The sequence below is a fragment of the Juglans microcarpa x Juglans regia genome, chromosome 1S (assembly GCF_004785595.1).
Source record: "Juglans microcarpa x Juglans regia isolate MS1-56 chromosome 1S, Jm3101_v1.0, whole genome shotgun sequence".
Taxonomy (NCBI): Eukaryota; Viridiplantae; Streptophyta; class Magnoliopsida; order Fagales; family Juglandaceae; genus Juglans; species Juglans microcarpa x Juglans regia.
In genome coordinates, this window is record NC_054595.1 from 6,286,066 (window position 1) to 6,301,532 (window position 15,467).

Below are 15,467 nucleotides of genomic sequence, written 5' to 3' on the forward strand. Positions count from 1 at the left end.
TGGTTCTTTTTGCTACCAAATTGCCTCTGCCCAATGAATATAGTAGTTTAATATGTTAAATTTGTCAAAAGAATGCACTATGTTTGTTATGGTTGGATGTTTCTTTTTATGGCCAAAATGCCCATTATTAGATATGGAGTTTTCCTAAGAAATGCACCTTGTTTAAGGTGTTGGTTGCTTTGGTTATAAAATGCTAGATGGGTTGTTTGCTACACTTTGCTTATTCTAACTATGGAATGTTGTTCAGTTAGGTTTCTATTCACAAATATGATTTCTAGCAAGCGTTTTTAAATATGGTTGAGCTTGACAAAAAATTAAATTAAATTTTATCCATGTTTGGAATTTCAATCAGCTCCTACAATGCCATGTTGTGGTTGCTCTTTTTTGTTAGGGATCAAATAGTGTTAGAATGTCACAGACGGCAACATTCACACCATCATTTAAGGCCCCACATTGTTATTATGATGAAAAAGCATGCATAAAGACTTCTAGTAAGGAAACAGTTATGGATGTCGGTTTTTTATGTGTAGAAATTAGAAGGTAAAATGAATATGTTGCCTAATATGAGTTGTTGTATTTTGCATAGCATGTTAAGATCATAATGGTTTCTTATGATTTTCAATTTGGGAGATTGTGTAAATATTTTTGTTGGGTTGACCCCAAGCTTCTTAATTATGGAAAAATGTTGATTAAACATCAACGAGGGAGAAATTAACGTTTGAGTGTCAAAGTTTATCAGACCCATTCAATTCTAGAGCTAGAAAAATTTAAAGTCAGGGCTACAATGGAGACTGAAGCAACAAAGTATCGATTGGAAATTACAAGGCATACAGTAGCACTTTTGATATCATGGTAGCTTCGTATTTATTTTTATTTCACACTATGTAGCCAAAGTATGACTGTCCAGTTGGTAATATAACTTAGTTGTGGATTGGTCAATGCCTGTTGGGACTTGAGAAATTTGGTAGAAGGCTGTCCCACACACTAACAATATATTTTGAGAATTATGCATTTTCAGTACTGATCGATGTCTAAGAAGACTCTTGATCACCTACTCTTGATAGCTTCATACTGTGAATGTGATCCAAATTTTTTATAACTTCTTTCAGAATGTGCTACAGACAAAATTTGTGCCGTGATGTCGGAAACACCATAGAAATAGTAATTTGCATTGTCTTATCTTGATATGTTATTATTGCCAAATGAGCTTGACCTTCCATTCAATTCAATCAAGTGGAAATAACCACACAAAGGTGTTTGCATCTTCACTTGATATTAAATCACAACAAAAAATAATTGACTGACCATAATGATTCACCTCTACAAAAGGAGCAAATGACATCTTATACGCATTGATCAAGTACATTGTGTCAATTGTTATTACATCCCTAAAATATTTATAGTTAGCTCTACCTTGGGCACCTGCCCAAAAGATATTATTTAAACAATCTCATCATTCAAATACATGATATAATAAAAACGATCATTCTTTTGTTGAATTCGAACAAAATATTTTCGTAGAGTTTTGGCATCACCTTCACCAAGTCGCAACTGTCTTGCCATATCAAGATAATTTCGACAATCTTTTTCTTCAAATGTTAGGTTCTCATAACCACCAGCTTGAACTACGAAAGACTTAAGACATTTATACACCTTTATACCAACGCTATCTCTTACATCCAATTGTTTCTTTGCGGCTGGACCCATCTTCGTATTGCACCTAAAAAATCTTGCTTTTCTATGACTCAATGCATGTGTTTGTTCAAGTATAACTATAAAAGTGTATACCTTTCATCGAGACAAATCATTGCATTGATATTTGCCTTACATTTGAATCTCTTGATTGGTCTTAGCCTAAGAACAGAAGCTGTTGATTTAGTTGTGCCTTGACATACACACGCGAGAGTGAAGTACCACAATTTTCCGTCTTCTCCAGGTCTAAACTTATTTTGAGCACAACAAACCCCTAATTATTTTGCATATTTTGTATAATATTCTCTAACCTCATATTCTGAGGCAAAAGTCATTTCAACCTTTGGTTCTTCGACCACTTCTTGTGTCCCAACATTAACACCACGACTATCATCATCGGTGCAGGGATCATCTACATTAAACAAATATTATAATTACTTGTAACATATTCAAAACCTAATTCCAAGTTAAATACCATATATCTTAAGCAACATAATTAGCAAATATGCATAGATAAAAAATTAGACAACACATTTCCACCTCTACTACTTGAAGCCTCCATGCTAATAATACACCCAGTAAATGAAGCTGAGTACCCCCACCCAAATCGACATAGTAGAGGTGATGATTAATCTTTTGCAAAATACAGAAAATTGAATATCAAAAGAAATCTCATTATTATAATATAAGCTTTAGAACACATGACTTCTAGTTCCTATAAAAATAGTTAATAACTACATCATACACCTTAAAAAAATAAAATCATTAAATGTCACATCTAAAGCCTCAAGAATAGAAAAAATTAAGGTTGTATGTTTTAAACTAAATTTTAAAATAATTGTGATAATCAACATATATAGAGTGATCCAAATTGGTTCTTATCAATTGAAAAAAAAAATAGAACTAAGGTAGCAGATTTTCCATCCTACTAACGTTATTTCCATCCTAAAAAAGCATACATATGGGTAGACAAATAAAACTATTTCCATCCTAAAAGCATATATATGGGTAGGCAATAAGTGTTATCACTAGATTATTTGATTACCTAAATGCTTTGGGTCGGTCCTTATTTAGAGCAACATGGCTGACCCTACTACATGAAGGAAGACGAGCTCTTCTAAAAATTGGTAGGCAGGTGTGCATATAATAAAAGCAAGACTCCCTTGGCCCAACCAATGCTAGCAACTAGTGGAAAGATTTTTTGCCTGACCAATACTAGTAATTAGTGGAAAGATTTTCATAGACCACCAACTATATACTGATTAAAAAACAGAGCTAGTCATAATAACTCAACAGGCCAAACAAGGGAGAGGGCGGGTGGGTAAGGGAAGGTGTACCATATGGACAATAGAGCAACCCAACCTTGGAGCGCTAACCCTTTTGCTTAAAGGCCTTAGTCTCGGTGGTTAGCTTAAGATTCATAGATCCATGCGGCGAAGATAAAACCTTTTGAAAAAACGAGTTAGTCTAGTGCCCTCCAACCTTCAGAATTTATTAATGAACGAGAGCCCCAATATTGGAGTGGAAAAAGTGAAGAAAACATATATTAGTCTAACAGTCACTTTATCCCACCCAATATATCCAACTTCAGTCTTGATTTATGAAGCTAACAGTCACTTTGTTTGCTCTAGATATAATGTTGGGAAGAGAAATGGGTAGATGGTTAAGGTTTGTCCAGTTTTCTCTCTTTTCTTTTTTTTTTAAAGAAAATGATATGGTAATGACAGGTGTCACTGCATGTCAGCACGTAAGGAGGAGCACGTTTTTCACACCTATGGGTAGCAGGACTCTTTGTATAAATGAGAAATGCTACTTATCATCCATATTTACACATCAATATGTGTGTGTTTAAATATAAGGAAAAAAGTGACAAATCACATGTTAGTGTGTAGTGTAGAGGATGATATGTAGAAATTTTCTTATACAAATAGTTGGGACCACACAAATGATTTTGAGGCTATAATTTATTCAAGTATTGTACCGACTCGGTCCAATATTATTAGGGTTGAAATATGGATAAATTATTGGGCCTAAAATAGGTTTAATGGACCGTATTGAAATAGACCACGAACTATTTATTTATTGAGGTTATTGGGTTTTAATGGTCCGATATTTATGGAAGCCTAAATTAGATTAATTGGATAATTCTAGAAAGACCATGGGGTTATAAATTATTATGGTGGATCATGAGATTTTTAACAAGCTCAATAATTGGACAAAAGCCCATTGGATATTTTAAGAATCAATTGGGCCCTATTTAAATAGTAATTGGCCCAAAAAAATGTTACAGGACAAGCTGGACTTATTTTGAACCCAATACTCAAAACCCATGAGTTAAGCCCAAAACTGCATTGCCTCATACCCATATAGACTATATAGTTTTTGTTCCATGCACGTTAGCGTCTTCCTCCTCTTTCTTCCTTTAGGGTTTCCAACTACCTATATATCCCTCTCGTGCATGTAGAAATCTCCCTTAACTAGGGTTGCCGCACATCCTAAACTTATTCAATTTCCTTCTTTCTATCTCTCTCCCTCGTATAATGAAGACCTAAGCATACCAGCTTCCTTCACATTTTGAAAACTACCATTATCAAGCTACAATCATTGTCACACAATGACCTACACCACCGTGGGATAGCCCCACATGCTGCAGCCCATGAAACAACACCTCAAACTAGTGTCACAGCCACGACAAAGCACCTGCTGCATGCCCATCCACATCTCCTCCCTCTGCCGCAACGCACATCCAAAACCACCCAAAGATGTTAGGAATCCCACTATAAGCCACCACCACGGTACGACTCCTCATCCTCAAGCCACTACCAGTCCACACTATGACCCACTCTACCCAGTCACTATCACCAAGAAACAACTCTTCCCTCCATTGTAAACAACCAATGAAAGTCCTCTATTTCAACCACTGAAAATATCAAGCCGTAGCTGTCCAACCACAGTCCCAGCTGCCACCCACTCCCTGAGACGACATAGGTGACCACCACATCGAGGCCTAGCCACCACCTCCACACCCTAACTTTCAAACCCATGTCGAAACCAGCGTAAACCAACCAAACGGTAACCTTTAGCAACAATATGCACATTGCACCGTCGTGGATTCTAGTGGATGCACTGGCCAACCACTGCCTGTCACTAGTTCTACATTGCCCAACCCCAAGGTGCCTCTCAGAGTCCTCATTGTTCTACCTGCAACTCCGACCGACAAAGTTGTAAGCCTCTAATCTCTCCACTCTCTCTCTCTCTCTCTCTCTCTGAGACAACATAGATCGTAGATCATGTATGGGCTAGTATGATATATTGTATGGGTTCTAAAATTTTAAATGAGCCAGGGCTTGGACTTATGTTAAATGGGTTTAACGATTGGGCTCTTGAATGGTTAGACTATTTTAGGGTTTTGAGGATTTTAAGCTTTAAGGAAATATAAATTTTTTTTGGGTTTTGTAATTAATTAGAAATTCACAGGAATTACTTGCATATTTTATAGGTAATCAATCGCGCTGCGAAGATACTAGATTAACTCTATGAGGTAAGTAGCATGATCATATTCTTACACATATGTACGATAAACGACATGTATTTCATGAAAGTATTATGTATATACACCCTCCGTTAGAAGCCCTTTCTTATGTATTCAAGTCATGATAAATTTATAAATGCCATGATTTTTGCACAAATTTTATGTCAGTTGCATGACACATGCATCAAGATATTTTATAAAACATCATGATTTTATGTGAAAGTTATGCATAAAAATATTTATGAAAGCTCATGATCTTATGTGAGGAAACATATAAAATAATAGTTTATGAAAGATTACGATTTCATTTAAAATCTATAATATTAGTGGGAAAAATATCTTTCCCAAGAGTGAAAAATTTTATGTCACTACAACAAATACTGCTTTTTTCCAGGAGTGACAGTCGTGGGAAAAAGTATATCTTTAGTGAAAATTTTTTTTTCCATCAATTTGTTCCATGGGAGACTCGCAGCATATAATTGGTGGAAAAATAGACTTTTTTCACTAAACCACAAGTTCATTGGAAAAGCCTTCTTTTTTCCACGACATTTGTGGCTATTAAAACTTTTTTCATTCATAGCAAATAAGGTCTCATCTAATATAATATGGTGAGAAATAACATGATTCTCCATGGAAATAGGTTATGGTAAAAAGTGTTTACCCACGATATATCTTCGTGGAAAAAGTTGTTTTTAGTATTTCCGATAAAATACTTTCCTGAGAAATATATATTTTCTACAAAGTATTTCGTTGGAAACACTTATTTATGAATAAATTTTATTGTGGGAAATAATAACTTCCTGAAAAAAAAAAACAAAAAAAAATATTTGCCACGAGTTTCATTCACGGTAAATGCCAAAAAAAAAAATTATAGTAGAATAGCTTAAGATTTTCAAACAAATTATAGATAAGGAGAAGTGAGAACAATGGAAACATAAAGGTCTACTATACCTCAGCCCATATTTGTTGTAGTGAGTGAAGCCACTGCATTCCATCAATACGTAACACACTTGGCTACTTAGCATCAAATTCACAAATTCCTCTACACACTTCCATATGCATAATTCAACTAATAAAACATACAGCATGCTTGTTGCCCATGTAATTTAATCTAGCAAAATTACACTTACTTCATCCATCTTGCACTTGAGTTCAACACAAACCCATTACACAACAATATCCATTAATTCATTTGTTTTTTTTTTCTCATTTTCAGAAAATATTGCTACCAATCAACATTAGAACCAAACTACAAACAAAAAATGCGAGTTGAAATGCATTATGCAGATCACAAATAGGATAGAAGCAAAAGGCCAATGTCAGAATATTCTACATACAAAGACTAGTGTCATGCATCATGCATGCATATATACGTGCATGTTATTAAACTATCTTTGTTCAGCCTAAAACCAAGATGGCGATGCAGTTGAGCACATGAGAAACGGCTAAGACAAATATGAATATATGGAGTTGATGAATTGCATATGCAGACATAAAGGCAACTAACGATGCTGAAAAAAATATAATGAAGGAGGTTTAGAAGACCTTCATTCTTATCTGTGAAAGAAATATCCCAATCAATAATATGAGTTTAGGCTTATTGGACAGCTTACATACAATAATATGACATGCACAATTAATCATCTACTCCTAATACTAACCTATGCTATAAATCTAGTGACACAAGTATAATAATTAGCTTAGTTAACATACACTAATTAATTAAACATAACATAGAGAATAGCAAGAATAACCCATTAAGTAAACTTTAAAATCTTTAAACACTAAAGTTTATAGATTAATCATTTAATACCTTTTAAAAACAAGTTTATTGGATTACATACAACCATAATAAATCTGTAAAACTGAACACCTTTAGCATCCTAAGACAGAACACGTAGTACAATCACAAAACACAATACACAACACCAACATACATACACAAAATCATACTAAAGTCACCTATGGTTAAACCAAGCTCATTAGCAAAATACCAAATTTGAAACATAGGAAATCATATAGTAAAACAGTTCCATCATCATTCGGTTAGGACCAAAATAGAGTATTTATAATATTTTACAACATAGAGAAATAAACACAATCCAAGACACAAGCTTTCCATCACAAAAGAATTCGGTTGACTTCAAAATAATACCCAAATCAAATGGAGTCAAGTTAGGGTTTTTATCTTGGTTTTTAGCTCATTCTCAAGATGTAAAATCGAGGACCAAATAATGTTGTAGGTGTCTAGAGGAAAGAACACAAATGATTGCACTGAAAAACCCCAAGCTGAAACATCAATGGGTAACCTTCCTTGAATAAATCAAAACTCATTCGAAACCATAATATAAAGTAAATCAAAATGGTCTTACCTTCAAGTTTTTACCTTTGAAAAGATGAGAACAAAACCTCAAATCAAACTTGGAAAGAAACTAAATTGGGTAGAGGGATGACGGCATCGCACAGCTTCAGAGGAAGATGCCTAGTTGCTATGGTTGCATGGCTTGGAGGAAGATATATGCGGGAGCTGGAGTGGAGCGATGGTTGGTGACTGAAGGAGCCGTAGGTGGCTGAGGGTGGCGATGGCCATGGTTGGAGACAGTGGAGGTGCACGAATCTGTTGGATCCAAGAGGGAGAGAGAGAGAGAGAGAGTCAGTGAGATGGCGAGGGGCTAAGGGAGAAGACCCTAGGTGGCTTGACGGCAAGGGGAGCCTTTCGTAGCGGCACAGTGGGGAAGAGAGCCTCGACAGTCACAGAGAGAGGAAAAGAGAGAGAGAGAGAGACGAGAGAAGAGAGTATCGCAGAGATTGGGGGGAAAAAGAAAGGAAGAAGGGTTTTAAAATTTTATTACTATTTGCAGCGAGTTTTTATCGCCGCAAAGGATACTTAGTCGCCGCAAATACCAATGCCCAAAATTACAAAAAAGTTTGGCAGGTAAGTTTATTTGCGGCGACAAATAATCACTGCTAAAAGCTATTAATCGCATTGCAAAAACTATTAACCCCACGAGAGTAAAATATTTTTGGTAAGATTATTTTTGACGATACAAAGTCGCCGCAAAAAACTAATAACATTGTCGCAAAAGCTATTTGCCCACAAAAGCAAAATAATTCTGGTAAATTATTTTCAGCAACCTGTTATCGCCACAAAAAAAGTTTATTTCGTGGCAAAAAATTTTTTTCCACAAAGTATTACTTGTTGACGTGATTTCGTGGCAAAAGGCTTATCTTTTTTCCTATGGACAATTTTTGTGTCATCAGCCCACTATTTGCCATGATCATATATCGTGGAAAAAAAAAATCGTGAGGAAAGTCCATATTTGTTGTAGTGAATATGATAAGGCATGATTTCACTTGAACTCTATGATATGATAAAACAAAATATGACAAGAAAGTATGCATGTATGAGTATGATCGATTATGAATGTTAAGATATGTAACGGCTTATGTTATTAGATGAAGACGGTAACATATGTTATGGGCATATTGCATTGCCAAGTTATACACGTTAGTAGTGCACCCAGTGTGTTTTTTTTATGTATGGATTCCAAGACCTGCGGCTATGGGCGAAATCAGAATTTACTTAAATTCGTTAACACTAACTCATGAAAGTCAATAGTGGGTACCGATCTATGATAAGTGAAAAGACAAATTAAAGCATTTCATGCACATTTCAAGTTCATGTTTAGGTTGTTTACGTATGTAACTACAAGTATGCATGCTTTCAAGAACCCTACGTTTTATTATTTTTACTATCTGATATGTTATTTATTGAGTATTCGACTTATTTTTATATGTTTTTATGTTTTAACCACTCCAAGTAAGGATTTTGATAAGGATGGAACTGTAGGATATGACTTGGCCCAAAGATGTGAGGCAGAAGCCTAGACAATTTATGGCATACTCAATTTATGATTTCCAGTTTAATAAATTATTTTTTATAAGTACATGAGACTTTATTGATTTTAAATAAGTGCTTCTACAAACTCTTTTTTGGATTTTAAATATTTAATAATGATTGACTTTATTTATTACAAAATCTTTTGGATCTGACATTTCTTTAAGAAGAAAAATTTAAGTCAAGTTTAGTAGTATACCCCTTCCTCGAAATTTAAAAAACTGACTATGTTCTTAATCATGGGGAAACGAAGTGTTACAAGCATTCAAACCGTTGGTAGTCATGGAGATCTTCAAATGATGGAACTTGAAAAAAAAAAAAAACATATATGTAATAGAATATGTAGCTCCGACGACACGTGAGCACGTGGTGCTCGTGACAATGCGTAGGCCTGTGTGCAGTATGGGATGGTGGCCCAAAGAGTGATGAAAGCAAGTCAGGATTTGGGAAATGTGAATGAGTGGGTCATGGTTTCCATTGACAACTAGAAATGGGCATATGTAAAAAGGAAAGAGTATGCAAAATAAGAATTCCTTTATCTCTTAGAATTTGTTGCTTATCATTGGAAGAATATAACTCTAAAGATAAGAAAATGGTGGGAAGAGTCATTTTCTTTCATTGTGGTCTCCCTTCTCTCTTTTATGAACATCTCATCAGGATCTAAAAAATGGCTTTCATATTAGGCAACACATAAGTACCCCACATATCCATAACAGAGCATAGGCCCATTTTCTATACAATATGGTGTGTGTTTAAACCCCAAACTAACTAGTAGCTCAATGAATAGGGTTTTATTATGTAATCTCTCAATTATAAAAACAAAAATGAAGAGAACTTTAAAAATTTAATTAAATGTGTAAAATTTTTTTGAGATCTAACACTACAAGAATTTCAAAATTACAAAAATTCTAATTCAATCAAAAGAATCAATAGACATCTAAACAGTAATAACTATCACTCAATTGTCAATACATGGTTAAGAAAAAGTGATGTGATCTATTAGGCGTCTAAACGCCAAGTAGATCCATCCAAGCAATTGATAACCTTTACATGCCATCATAAAAAATGAACAAAACAATGAAGAGAAGGTTAGTGCTAGGTACTAATCGTTGAATTGTATTAGGTTGATGTTAGTTATTGATGACTATTAAGTGCTATGTTGGACCAAACGTCAAGGTGTTAAGCAAATGATAGATGCTAATCATCTAAATAGTAGTAAATGTTGTTCATACCATCAAAAATTTTTTCCATAATATTGTTAATAAATAGAATCCAACCCCTTAGCCTCTTTGCATAATTCATTTCTCTTTCTCTGTAAAAGTCTCAAAACTCCACCAATGTGGATTTGATTATGTTTTAGAATCTTCAATTTCTGGAGTGAGTTTTAACAATTAAAGAAGAGTCTCCAAAAAAGTAGGCTACAAAGGTGAATTTTTTTATACATATCATCTTATACATTTACATTCCATGGGACAATTGTGAAGAATCATGTGTTGCCATAAGTTTTAGTACTTTTCAAAAACCTATGTCATGTCAGGATTGCTCTAAGAGAAGGGGATAAACTTGGTTCCAATTATTTGCCCATAAAGACTTCCATGCAAATTTTATAAGCAATGAATTCTTCATTTTTTCCAAGTCTCGAATGTCCCAATCTTCTTTCGCTACTAGCTTGCAAACTTGTTTCCAAGCGACTCATTTTTCTTGAGACAATTTAGTCATCGACATTATGGAAAATGTTTTGTATGTAACAAAGCATAAACTAATTGGTCGCAACTTTGGAAAGATAGTAGGGTTATCATCTTTTGGAACCACGATAATCAAGGAAGAGGAATAAAAATGAGGAGGGTGACCTTATAAAGAAACTCATTTGTTGCTACTAATAAATCCAGTGTTGTAATTCTCAACTTTCTATGAAAAAGCTCAAGCCAAACCATTTGACTTTGGGCCACTATCAATAAAAATGAAATCAAACAAGCCATATTATTTGATTTCCTCTATGGATGCTACTTGGCATAGCTTCAAATTATCTGTTGCATAAATTATTGGGATAATTATACTACTTTGCTTTGGGGCTTCAAGGATCCTTCCATCCTTTAAGACAAGACCATACTCTTTATTTTAACCTTGTTTCTCTTGTATTTTAGAGTAGTATGGAAGAACTTGAAATTAGCATCTCCCTATTTAATCCATTTGACTTTGATTTTTTGTTTAAATATAATTTCTTCTTGTAGTAGACTCTTTTCTAGCTCAATCCTCTTATGAATTAGGTGCATTCTCACTCCTATATCAAAACATCTATACGATTTTGCCTCTGAATGTACAATTGAATCTTCAAGTGAATGAGTACAACTTTCCACCCTCCCAAATGTTTCTATCCTTTGATGATGGTTTTTACTTTCTTCTAACTTTATGTTATATTTTGGTTATATAAAAATAGGAAGTTCTTGTACTTCCAAGCCAATATGGAGGGTATCTCCTCCACACCGTTAACATAGTAGGAATTGATTTGGAAGAAAATAAAAAGTCTTAAATTTAAAAAATTGTCTTTTATATATATATATATATGTATATATGTATATGTATGTATGGTCATTCCTCGCGTAGGGCTATTAACATACTATACCAAACTTATGCAATAACCTACATGACCAATCAAACAAATATAAAGAAATATTTTAATCACACTAACATGCAAGAAAAGGATATGAAAAAGAACTATGATTTACGTCCTAATATTTTTATTGGAGAAGAAAGTATAGGTTGATGCAATTGAAGCAAAACTTAATGATTTGGTGTACCCCAATAACAACTAGTGTGAATCTAATTTAAAGAAATGTATAGCCTTTGAAAAGTGTGCAATCAATCGATTTGTTGCCTATGAGATTGCAGCATTAGTTGCATCTCTATCAAACAAATATAAAGAAGTATTTTAATCACCCTAACATGCAAGAAAAAGATATGAGAAAGAACTATGATTTACATCCTAACATTTTTATTGGAGAAGAAAGTATAGGGTGATGCAATTGAAGCAAAACTTGATGAATTGGTGTACCCCAATAACAACTAGTGTGAATCCAATTCAAAGAAATGTATAGCTTCCGAAAAGCGTGCAATCAATCGATTTGTTGCCTATGAGATTGCAGCATTAGCTGCATCTCTATCAAGCACACAAAAAGGGACCTTTGTCCCTTGGCTTTGAAACCCATCTTTGGTTGTGCATGGGATTTTAAATAAACATATAAAGATGGATGCTTAGAAATAAGATCATCATTCTTCTAACTATCTTCTCATCACCTCAATAATGTGGCGTGAAGTGGTGATGAAAGGATCAATTTTAAATGAATGATAATATCATTTTTTATCTTAGAGATTATACGAACAGAAGAATTTATTGTAGTTATAATCTAAAAAAAAAAAAAAGAATCTATTGTTGTCACTTTTGACTTGACTATCTCCACACACATGGAATCATGAGAGTGACTTGAACAACAACTTGGTGGCCAAAGAGATAATGACTGAAATTTGAAACCTATTTACAAAGATTCTCCTCTTAAATATACATCAAGAACATCAACACACTTTATTTAAGGGTTATACACATTGTGATGGGCTTAGAGTGCAACTGTTTCATACAAATTGCTAAACATTTTGTTCACCTCCATATGTATTACCCTTCTTTATATTTGTGTTGTTCATCATTGGCTAACACTAGTAATACTATGATATTATAGTGTTTAAGAGGGATTAGGTTCTTCTATTGAGAGAGAGCTCATTGAGTTTTGATGACCCTAATGAGGTTGCAACTATGTTCCGATGAGGATGACTGCTCTAACAAGATGAAGACATTATGAGTGTGGTAAGATGTAGTTTTGGATAGTTCGGTGACTTGATTGTAAGGGTATAAGCAGTTTGGTTTGGTTCGGTTTTGGACATATTTTGGAACCGAATCGATTTAAACTGATTTTGGAAATCTAAGAGCTGATATGGACTGATTCATCACCAAAACTTAAACTTTTGTTTTTTTTTTTAATTTTTATTTCGGTCTGGTCCGGTTTAATCAGCATTCTTTTTTTTTCCCACCCCTAGTAGTGTCTAATTTATTTTTATACTAGACTTATACTATTATGTCTAATTACATGTTATTATATTAGTGTCTAAATTATTTTTATATTTGATTATGTATGGTAGTAATATTATGAATGCATATACTAAACTAGTATTTTATTTATATTATAGTATAAGTACATTATTTTATAATAATTAACACATATTAGTATAGTATTGAATTTAACTATAGTCTATATAAGTTTTAGAATTTTTATGATTATATATGATCAAATATGTCAAAACGTATTTATAAAAAAAGAATATATATATTATATAAATATATATATATATATATCAAAAGTAAGTTTCTATTAATATCTTAATATTAATATTAGTGTTTAAGATTAAAATTTATATATTATATCAAATTTTATATTGAAAATTATAAAATTAATCTTATGTTGTATCAAATGTTATATTAATTTTATATTATAAAATTGATAACTATGAATAATAAGATTAAAATTTCATGTTATATTAATTAACATATAATATTTATAATATATATATATATATTCCAACTCGGTTTGGTTCAAATTGATTTTCAAAACATAAAAACCAGGATTGAACCCATTGGTTCGATTGTTTCAACTAGTTTTCCATTTTGTTTTCACTCCTACTTGAGTGCAATAAGAAAGATGTATTTAATGCAATAATATTAAGTGATTGTTTAGGAAGTGAGATGATATGAGAATTCTATGAATAATAGTGAAATTGTTTGAGTTAAGATGTTTTATTGGATTTTAGAAAATGAGAGAAAAAATTGAAGAAAAATATTATAAAGTTAAAATATTGTTAAGATATAATTTATTAATATTATTTTTATTTTGAAATTTAAAAATTTTATATTGTTCTTTGTATTTTGTTTGGAAGTTTGTCAAAATTATAATGATTAGGTAATAATTATATAAAAAAATTAAATATTTAAAATTAAAAAGTGTTTGTGTTTGATTGGTGTTTGAGAATGAAATTATGGAAGTTTTGAGATAAGATGAGATGATATCATTTTACTTTCCAAACAAGTCCTAAATTAGTGACACTATATATTCTGTCCAAAGAAGAGAGAAAAGATCGGAGATGGAGTTTTTTTTAATCATCGGTGATGGAGTTTTGAATTTTCATATTTAGAGGTGTAACTAATCCAGTTTGATCTAGTTTTGTACATTTTTTAGAACCAAACCAGTATATACCGATTTTAAAAAGTTAAGAATCGATACTGGATTGACTCACTTTCAAAACCGGAGCTTCAGGTTTATCCAGTTTCGGCCCGATCTGGTCTGGTTTTACCTATTTTATAGATTATTTATGTTAGTAATAATATGATATTTACATATACTAAATTAATAGTCTATTTATATTATAGTATAAATATATTATTTTATAATAATTAACACATACTAGTATAATATTGAATTTAACTATTATCTATATAAGTTCTAGACTTTTTATATGAGTATATATGATCAAATGTGTAAAAATGCATCTACAAAAAAAAAAATATATATATATATATAAATATTATAATTTATTCTGGCAAAAATGTATTTATCAGTGATATATATCGAAAGTAAGTTTATATTAATAACTTGATATTAATGTTTATGTTTAACATTAAAATTTTATGTTATATAATTTTATATTGTAAGATTAAAGTTTATATGTTACATCAAATGTTATATTTATATTATTTTATAAGATTAATATACTTGAATAATAAAATTAGAATATAATGTTATATTAATTAGAAATTTGGTATAAAATATACATATTATAATATAAAAAATTATAAATATATATATCGGTCTGGTTTGGTTTAAATCTGTTTTTAAAATATGAAAGCGGGTACCTCACCAATTTAGGATTGGTTTCAGTTCTTAAGAATCAGTACCGCATGTGACTGCTTATAAACTAGACCAGTTCAATTGGTTTTTCAATTTTTTTTACACCCCTATTCATACCACGCAATTAAGACAAAATAAATAGATAGTAATTTTCTTGAATGTAAAAGGGAAATGATATTTACAGTCATGGAGTGTGCAATTACCATATAATTATTTTGAAAAAAATAAGTAAATATAGGAATCATATTAAAAAAATTTTTTAATAAATCTTACTATTTTTTAAAAAGATTATGCGATACTTACATATTTTACGATTGTATATAACGTTACTTATATAAAAAATATAAGCTATTTAGTCATTTATGAAAAAGCATAAAAGATAATGGGCCCGGCCCAT